Source organism: Chinchilla lanigera, unplaced genomic scaffold (assembly GCF_000276665.1).
Source record: "Chinchilla lanigera isolate Chin_1 unplaced genomic scaffold, ChiLan1.0 scaffold00075, whole genome shotgun sequence".
Classification (NCBI taxonomy): Eukaryota; Metazoa; Chordata; class Mammalia; order Rodentia; family Chinchillidae; genus Chinchilla; species Chinchilla lanigera.
In genome coordinates this window covers 4,385,784-4,395,110 of record NW_004955476.1, presented here as the reverse complement: position 1 = coordinate 4,395,110, position 9,327 = coordinate 4,385,784, and the positions used below count along the sequence as shown (strand labels likewise).

Sequence of the window (9,327 nt, the reverse complement as noted above, 5' to 3'; positions counted from 1 at the left end):
AAGTTAAGATTTAGGCAGCCAAACTACTTATATTATGAGAAATTTTATCTAACAGGAGAAAGAACAACATTTATAGAACAGATTTTTAAAAAGCCTTTTGACATTAAACACTTCTGTTTTCAAAGATCCAAGCAAGTGATACATAAAGATTTGCTGTTGATGAAGCTGCAGCTCTGAATGTCAGTCAATTAGAATGCTTCCCAATTTTTCTTTTGCTTCAGCAATCCTACTTGTTTTATGTGTTCATTTGAAGATAGGTTTCTTTACCAGTTCAATAGAATTTTGCACACAATTCTTCATCCAATTCTAAAAGCAAACATAAGAGACTTCCATCCATTCAGCATGTCTAAATTTTGATTGCTGTGAAATTATTTAATATACACATTTACATTTGAAACAATGTTAAATATTGACAGATCAACTGTCAGAATTGAGCTGTTAAATAACAGGATAAATGCAATAAATGTGACATGGAGGGAAAGAAATTACAAAGGTTAATTTTACGAAGATTAAATACTAGTCAAATTTGTCAGGGAACTTAAAATATATTTTAACATGAGAAACTCTAAATGAGAAAAAAATGTATTTTCTTTCTACTGTATTTATACAAACAATTTCAGAAAGTTCACCATCTGATAATCACTCCCACAAAGGACACAAAGCAGACCAGTCACAACAATGAAAGTCAGAGAAAACAGAGAATTCTTCAGTTTAATGCTTCCAAACAGCTGCTGAGTAACTGAGCTGAAATACAAAGAGCTGAGACTGTGGAGAAGGATTCCTGCAGACATTGCCTGACCTTCTGAAGTGCGTGTGCTCCTGGGCATATCTGTTGATTTTAGGCTTGGACAGGAGGCTGAGAATCAAGGATTTATCTGACCAGGAGGCAGCGGATAAGGAGACCTTTCTTTCAGAATTAGAGAATTGATTGGCTCTTCAGGTGCCCACTTATGAAATGTACTGAATTCTTCTTATGCTTCATGAAGTAAAAGATTCTAAAGTTAAGTTGAGAGTTTCTCAAGAGCAGAGCAGAGTTTTTGGCTACCCTTAGACAAGGTATACATTGATAAATTTACATAGCAAGGCCAGTGTGAAAGATACTGAGAGGAGATCAATCACATTTCAAGTATCAGCAAGCAAAAAACCATAAAATTTGGAAAACAACTTAATGTAGTCTCATAAAACACCAAAGAGCTAGTAACTCATAAAAATTTACTGATTTCTATGTAGAAACATTCAAAAATTCAATGACAACATATAATAAGATTTTAAAATAGCAGCATTACATAAATATCATCTTTCTTCAAAATTTAATATAATCCAAATCAAAAATCTATTTTTGAAATTGGACAGCACCCCACAATATTTCCAGTAACTGAAAAGACCATGATTAATCAAAACAAGCTTGAAGAAAACTAATTTAACTACAAATTAATTTGGTGGAGGATTTGACTTTACCAGAAAATAAAAATTATAAAAATTAAGGTGGCCTGTTATAAACATAAGAACAACAAAGTTCAGAAAATAACTCAACTGTATTATTTTTTAACGTGTCAGTGTACCATATCTTTAATACATGACATTTGATAAGTTTAAGGTCAATATGGAAAGAAACAAGGACCTTAAAGTCTACATGATGCCTATATGAGGTGGAAAATTGTTCCTCAAAGACATCAGCATTCTAAAGCTGGAGGCTGTATGTTACTCTATAGACCAAAGGAGTCATAAGTTTGTAGTTGAAACTGCACTTGATTAAAATAGAGAGGATGTACAATGACATTTGCATGTGTCCAGTGTCATCACAGAGTTCCCTAGGCAGAAACAGGAGAAAGAAGAGTCATGTAAAGGTAAAGCAATACAAGAGTTCTGTTTGCTTTTGGTTAGCTCTACAGATGGGAAGTTGTCAAAAGACAATGAAAGAAAATGAAATCTAGTTGCTGGAGAGGGCAGGGAAATAGATACTCCCTTGGAGACTCTACAAAGTAACCTACCCTGCTGGACCCCTTGTTTTTATTTCAGTGAGACCTGCCTAAGGCATCTGACTTAAAGAAGTATAAAATGACAAATGTGTGTGCTTTTAAGAAACTAAGATTATGGCGATTTGTTACAACAGTCAAAGAAATGTAATACAATGTTATGGAGAACAATGTTATGGAAATCAGTATAGAGGAATTGTAAGTACAAACATAAATATCTAAACCATATTTTTAAATACAAGCCAGAATATCTTCAAACTAAATGTAAATACAAATTTCTGAAACAGCTACCAAGGCACCAACAGAAGGAGAAATATGTAAACCAGACCAGATAAACTTTAAATTTATTTTTAAATGGCATTAAAGAATGAAGGGAAATGATGGGGAGATATATATATATATTTATATTCTTGGTTTTTTCTGTGTCTTTTTCAGGCAGAGTCTTGCTATGCACTTGAGGTTGACCTTGACCTCACTTTTTAGACCAGGCTGGTCTCAAACTTGCAACAGTCCTCCTGCCTCAGCTTCCCGAGTGCTGGGATTACAGTAGGTGTGCACCAGCATGCCCAGATATGAAGGTATACTGTCAAAGGACATGAGATAAGATTTGCTCTATGTTAATCAAAGCAATACAGTTAACTCTATAGAAAAATGGATAAAATCTCGAAAAGCCATCTCACAAATGATGCTCTACAATTTGGCAATACCCTGAAGTCATCAAAGAAGTGCAAATTAAAACCACTGCAGCCTTATTAGAATGGTTAAAATGACAAGGGAAATGTAGGTAAACAGATAGACCAACTTTTATAAAAATACAGAGCAATAAGAGCAATTTTACTCTCATACACAGTTGATGGGTGAGGCAAGTTGAGACAAGTATTTTGCAAAACAATTTAGCAACATCTACTAAGACTGATCATATGGGTATTTTACATTTGCAAACCTGTTTTTAAGTATGGGTGGGATATTTTTGCATGTATGTTATCCATAATATGAGCAAATGAATTCCTGGAGCAATACTATTCATGGTACACAAAAACTGGAAAAAAAATGTATACTTCAACAAATGAAACGGATAAACATACAGCATACCTAACATTGAAAATTATTAATTAATGCCTGTAGTTATTCAATAAGAAGAAGCACAATTAGCAATATAGATATGCTAAGTATTATCTAATCAAATGATTCATAAATGAATAGCTTGGTTTATTTTAAGTTATGTAAAGTTTAAAAAAGGCATTACTGAGTTTTCATTTTAGAAGATGATAGCAGTAGTCATCTTCACTGTAGGAGGAGTGAGGAGAAATTAAAGAAAAATTGCAAGTGGTTCTTTTCTCAAAAACTGGACAAGGGGATTTTGAGTCCAGAGAGCAGTTTAACAACCACTTTCTCTCAGTGGAACGTGCTAACATCAGTCTTAGCAGAACCTTTTCATTCCATTAAATATTTTCAGGCAATAACATCAGGTTTTATCTATGCAGCCTGATTACTTACTTCCATAACTGAGCCACATTCAGTATTGAAGAAAACAAAGCGAAGTCAAAGAACTAATTCAAAAGTTAGGTGTTGCACTTCAAAACTTCCTCGATTCCAAGCATGAAAACCTGAGTGATACTGCCCACCTTCTCGGAAAAAGAAATGCAATGGAGAAGAAAGGGGTGAGAAATAGATTTGAAAGCAAGCTTAGAGGTCCCATCACGTTCTCCGCAGGTAAAAAGACTGGCTTTACTTTGTAAGTGGAATCAGTTTTAGTTAGTTCTGACCCATAATTTAAATTTCCTTTTGGAAGAAAGAAAGAAAAACAAACAATAAAAATGTGGAGTAACTTACCGGTTTGACTCTTATGAAAGTGAACACAAACTTTCAAGTAGCCAGAGATAGTAGGTGAACTTTTGCCTAAAGAAAGCTACACATGGAATTTTCTGTGCTATAGTTTTGGTAAAGTTGTCTCCCAAAGCTTCCTGCACTCTTAGGTGGGACATTGGAAAGGGGCAGGGAATGGATCATGGGGAGAGATTCATCAATGTCTTGGTCCACTGGTGAGCTCATAGCTAAATGTGATGTTCCGAGGTGAAGCCTAGTAGGGTGCAGTGGGTCACTGGATTGGGGCGTAGACTATAAGAATGTATCTCCTCCCTCCTTTTCCTTCTCTCTCACTCCTTCTTCCTGCCACCATGACATGAGCTTCATCTCCTCTATCATGTGCCTCTGCCACACCACCTGGCTTGGGAACCAGCCAAGGAGGGACTGAAAACTCTACAGACCATGAACCTAAATGACCATGTCCTCCTTTAACTTGAGGGTGTTGGGTATTTTGTCTCATCAGTGTGAAAAGTAACTAAGACAATCTGAATAATGTTAATATTCTGTTTCTTGATCTATGTGATACTAATTGGCCATACAGGCATGCACTTTGTAATTCAATAATGAATTCAATTAAATATATAAAAATTATTTCTGATTCATGCCCAGTATTCTTACCTACCAAAAATGGAATAATATCAGCTTGTGAAGAATAGCTGAAAAATAACTGTATGGAATCCAAAATTAAAATTCTGCTTCAAGATTAGGGACCAAAAAGAGAAAGTCCAGTATCACTCATTCAATTCCATAGTGAACTGAAATGAAACCAGAGCGGTATTATATGAAAATAATAGAAACATTAACGGATCAAAAAGAAAGCAAAACTCTCAGTATCTGAAGAAGTTATAATGATAGCCAGCATGGGGTAAAAAAATCAATAGAAAGCTATTATAATTAATCTTATGTTCTGAAACTTGGTAGATGTAAAGTCAACATGAGATCAATTATGACCTAATATTAACTAAAGAAAAAAACTTATAAAAGCAAATGGTTTGTTTGCTTTTAAAGAAATTGTAAAATGTATTTTATTAATAACAATAAAAAATACAAGATTTCTGTCAATCAATGAAATATATGTTTGAACTTCTCAGAGAAAGTTCAGTTGTAAACCACACAGTAAACATAATGATTAACTTTAAAAATATTTGTGAAGAAATAGATAATTTCAGAAATTTTTTATGTCGGTTTTCCTCTAGTAATTACTTAAGTTTGAGGTAATTTCAGTTATAATCATAAGAAAGTTTTCAAAAATTCATATTTGAAAAAGAGAAAGCAAACATTATATAAAACTGTGACATATTGATATTTAAAATAATTTTGAATAAAGTCAAGCTTAGTGCCTTATATTTCCTTTAATCGGGTATTTTCCAAAGCTTTAAATCTGAAAATAATACTTATCTGTGAAATGGAGAAACCCCTACAGAATTCCTGAGTATAAAATATAAAATAGGTTGCATTTTATATTCCAGGAAACTGTTTTATGTCAAATGAAAATGTATTCATGCAAACTTATTTTCAAATGTTTTGAGGAAAATGAGACATTTTAAGTACTTTGCTGCAGTTTTATTTATCATCCACAATTCCAGATGGTTATCAACCATTCTTCATTGGATAAAATGTATCAATATATTTAAACTAAGAACCTATTTGAGAATCAAAGCACACTACAAAGGCAAACGCACATAATATTACACTTATGGAATCATTTAACAAGGTAAAATCATCATATCTGATATGTAGAGATCCATGATTCCATGGAGCAGGGATTGGGGGACGTGGGAAAGAAATGGGGTGCTTTTTGGGAAGGAGCAGGATTACTCCCAGTGCCTCTGGGCATCCCAGATAAATGCATAATCTGTTGTAGTATTAGACATAGATTTGAAAGACGGGTAAATATAGAAAGCAGTCATGCTTGAAGATATTTAGAGAATTTGTTTTTACTATTTTAATCCAGTTACTTAATCTTTCTAAAATGTGGATTTTGCAACAAAATGTTCCCGTTAGTAGCTTTTCATAGGCTCTTCTCCTATCATTTCCTGTTGTTTTCCCAATAATCATGTCTACGTTTTCCTGTAGAAGCATTTTTCATTTCATTCACTATTGCCTCAAGAAATGTAGGAATACGTCTATGGATGCTGAGCAAGTGGAGATATCTAGATTCATCATTCTAGGCTCAGATAATATGGAGCATGAGGTAATTCCAGGTAATGAAATGTGGAATGATTTTCCTAAAAACTGACTCTTAGACAAAGTTAGTCTTATATATGCCTCTGCTGTAAGAAGCACCTGCAAGTTTAGCTTCATTTCTGTGGTCATGAGAACTTAGCCACTTTGTGACCATGGAGGCAATAGTAGGGGACAGAGGCTATACAAGGAGTTTTAATGAAATCATTGAACTGTTCAACTAATCAAATGTGGAACCACATGGCTGGGAAATTCTGTCTGATTGAAACAGTTACATATTCTCGGTAATAAATCATTTTACATCATTTTAGTTACTTGTAGCCAAGAGCATCGTTAAGTCATAGGGAAGCACAGTAAACACAATATGGTCTAAGGTCAAAGATGACCCACACTCTGGCATCAGCTGGACCTATCTTTGGACACTTTTCTTTCCCACTACCAGACCTGGATCTTCTCTTTTATAAAGCACTTACTTCTGAAAACTTGTGATTGTGAATTCTTTCCCATGTCTTTTTTGAGAAATATTTTTTTTTAAATCTCAGCTTCTTGCAGTTTTATAGGCAGAATTTTCTCTCCCAAAGACCTGCATATCATTTCTTTAAAATGAAATTATTAAGAAGGAGAAAACTCCTATCTGCCAGTCTCCTAGGAAATGTGGGAACCCAGCACATAAGATCCGCTTGGAATAGCACAAAATTATCTTCACCAGCTGCACATTTTCATTCTACCTCTCCACTCCTCCAGTCCAATGCTTAAAATATGTCTGGTCTTCTTTCCGTAGAGTTGAGCTCAAGTTCTCTCCCATACGCGATAGTCATAAATAAAGGCTTCCTTGACTCTTACACTTATCTGGCACATTTTGTTTTATTTATTTTTTCAGCAGTGAAGAAGCAAAATATTTTTGAAAATGAGTTATATGGTATTATAAAAACATGAAATTGCTTCACTTTTCATTTATGTTTATCATTTTATTATAGACAGCTAAGTTAGGTAGAAATGTTACAGGCAGTCAGACAGGGCCGGGTCCTCCAGGGAGGCAGTGGAGAGGGTGAAACACTTTTCAACTGGGTTGGAGCCGCCTCTGTTGAGGGCCACACCTCAAGACGGACATGGGGTGTCCAAGCCTGGCTGCTTCCTCAGTGATGAACAATGGGTTAGGGATTGCGTCACCCCCACCTGGGTAGGTAGAACGCCCTGGTTCATCTCTTTCTACAAAGGTCCTTGTTCTTTCCAAGTATTCTTGCTATGTGCCCTGTCTCCGGTTGGATCAGTATTACTGGCTAGACTCATAACCTTATTGGTTGATAATAGTTTTGTCCTGTGTTGCTCCCACCTCGTGATTTTGTACCCACCTTGTGATTTTGCTCTTTAAAACTTCCTCTGTGAAGTGGGGTCCATGGCCACTCATTTTCCAACACCCTCCTGTCTGTCAACAAATACTTCCTACTCTTAACCTCCCTTGGTCCTTAGAATTCATTCTTCATTTTTTAAGGGAACTCAAATTGGGCATATCTGACACCTAGCCGATTGAGAGTTACATTTATTTCTCCAAGGAGAGGAGCTATCATATATAAGAGAGAGATGCTTATATCAATGCAATATAATAATGAATAAAAATATTGTACAGAGAGGCAGGGACTTAATTTTCAGTGCACGTGCAAAGAAAAATTTTCCCAAATATGTATATTTATCTTTTCAAGTATTGGGATGCTTATTATATAGAATAGTGAATGTCAAAGATAATAACGAAGGACTGATATTCTCTTTTTCTGTTTTTTTTGTTTTTTTCCAACACCGGGAATTTAACTCACGACGTTGTGCTTGCCAGGCAGGAGCTGTGCCGCTGAGCTAAATCCCCACCACCAGTGTCAAAGATAAGTAAAATAATTGAACGTGTGTGCTAGTAAAGACCAAAAAAAAAAATAGTGAAAGTAGGTACACAAAAACGATACAAGCGAGTCCACCCAAGTTGCTAAAGTATGAATAACAAAGAGATGTGAACATACCAAGCAAGGAAGGATCATATTCTACTAAAACTAGAGAGGATGGAAAAAGCTTACTTTTCCTGTTTATTTGAAATGCTCCAGATTTTAAGGGGAGAGGGCAAGACTATGGATGCGGAACTGGATGTTTAAGGCTGGCACGGTGACTAGGCAATCAGAGAGCAGGACACAGCAGAAGTACGCAGGATTGGGCTTTCAAGCCTTTGACACCAGGCAAGTTCCTTTCTACTCCAAATTTTACTCCCTTCCTCTAAAGTAAAAGCTTTGGACACAAAATTTGATGATAACAAAAAATTACATAACTTTATGATTCATTCAGAGATCAAGTAAGTAAGGAACTATGGATTGGTGTTAATACTAGCTTTCATTCCTCTACAAATGTAAATGTTTTACAAACTCATTCATCAAGTACATGGAGAATAAATTCAAAAGACAGTAATAAAAGTTTGTTTTTAATTCTGAAAAAAATTGAAATCTAATACCGAAGTGGCTTCACTCTTGAATTCATGGCTCAGTGGGGCTGAATACCTAATACCCTAAGATACTCCAGCTTATTTGGGGCTAGCCAATTCTTCTCTGCTAAAAGCCACTGAAGTGGTATCCCTTGGTACTGGAGTGGAAGCCAAATTGTTCCATTTAGTTGTGTCCTTTGAAAAAGAAAAGCTTTGTGCTAATGGAAAGAGGGAGAGAGGGGAAAGGATTAGGATAATTCCCACTTATTAAAATAACAATAATGTCATTTCCAGTGAAGCAGGTCTTCACACAAAGTGATGAGGAAACATTTTCTGTGATGCTTTCTTGTTTGTGTATGCTAATATAATTTTATTTGCTGAGCAATAATGGGTGTAATTAACCAGTCTGGGTATTAAGTACTTGCCCCCTAAATTGAGTTTACAAACAGCCCTGGAAATTTGGCATTTGAAAAAATGTCAGAAAGAAAAATGTCCACATAAGGGCAACATTTTGTTGCCTAACACTTTTGCAACCTAGCTCATAAAACAAGCCCAGAGAGTGACTCTGACTGTCCCTGATACAGCAGGGTTTTTTTTCTATTTAAAAAATTTCCCCACTAGAAAAGCATTCATTAATGTTCTCTGGCTTGGTTACATAATTAACTCACAGTTTAATCACACATTACATCCATTGAAATTCCAAAAGAAAGCAGCCTTTGCTTTGTACAATTTACTGGATTCACATTGCTTAGGGAAAATAATTTAAGGCTCAAACAATAAACAAAGTATGACACAGCACATTAAAAATGAATTTGTATCTATTAACTTTCTACAAACACAATGTCA

General features: G+C 35.2%; 1 long non-coding RNA gene across 1 annotated transcript; it reads left to right on the top strand.

The window, feature by feature from the left end:
- Positions 1 to 2,494: 2,494 nt before the first annotated feature.
- On the top strand, positions 2,495 to 8,238 carry LOC106146391. The gene is made up of 3 exons (XR_001230811.1): positions 2,495 to 2,756; positions 3,461 to 3,689; positions 7,855 to 8,238. It is a non-coding gene; the product is annotated as an uncharacterized LOC106146391 (long non-coding RNA).
- The last annotated feature ends 1,089 nt before the right edge of the window (positions 8,239 to 9,327 follow it).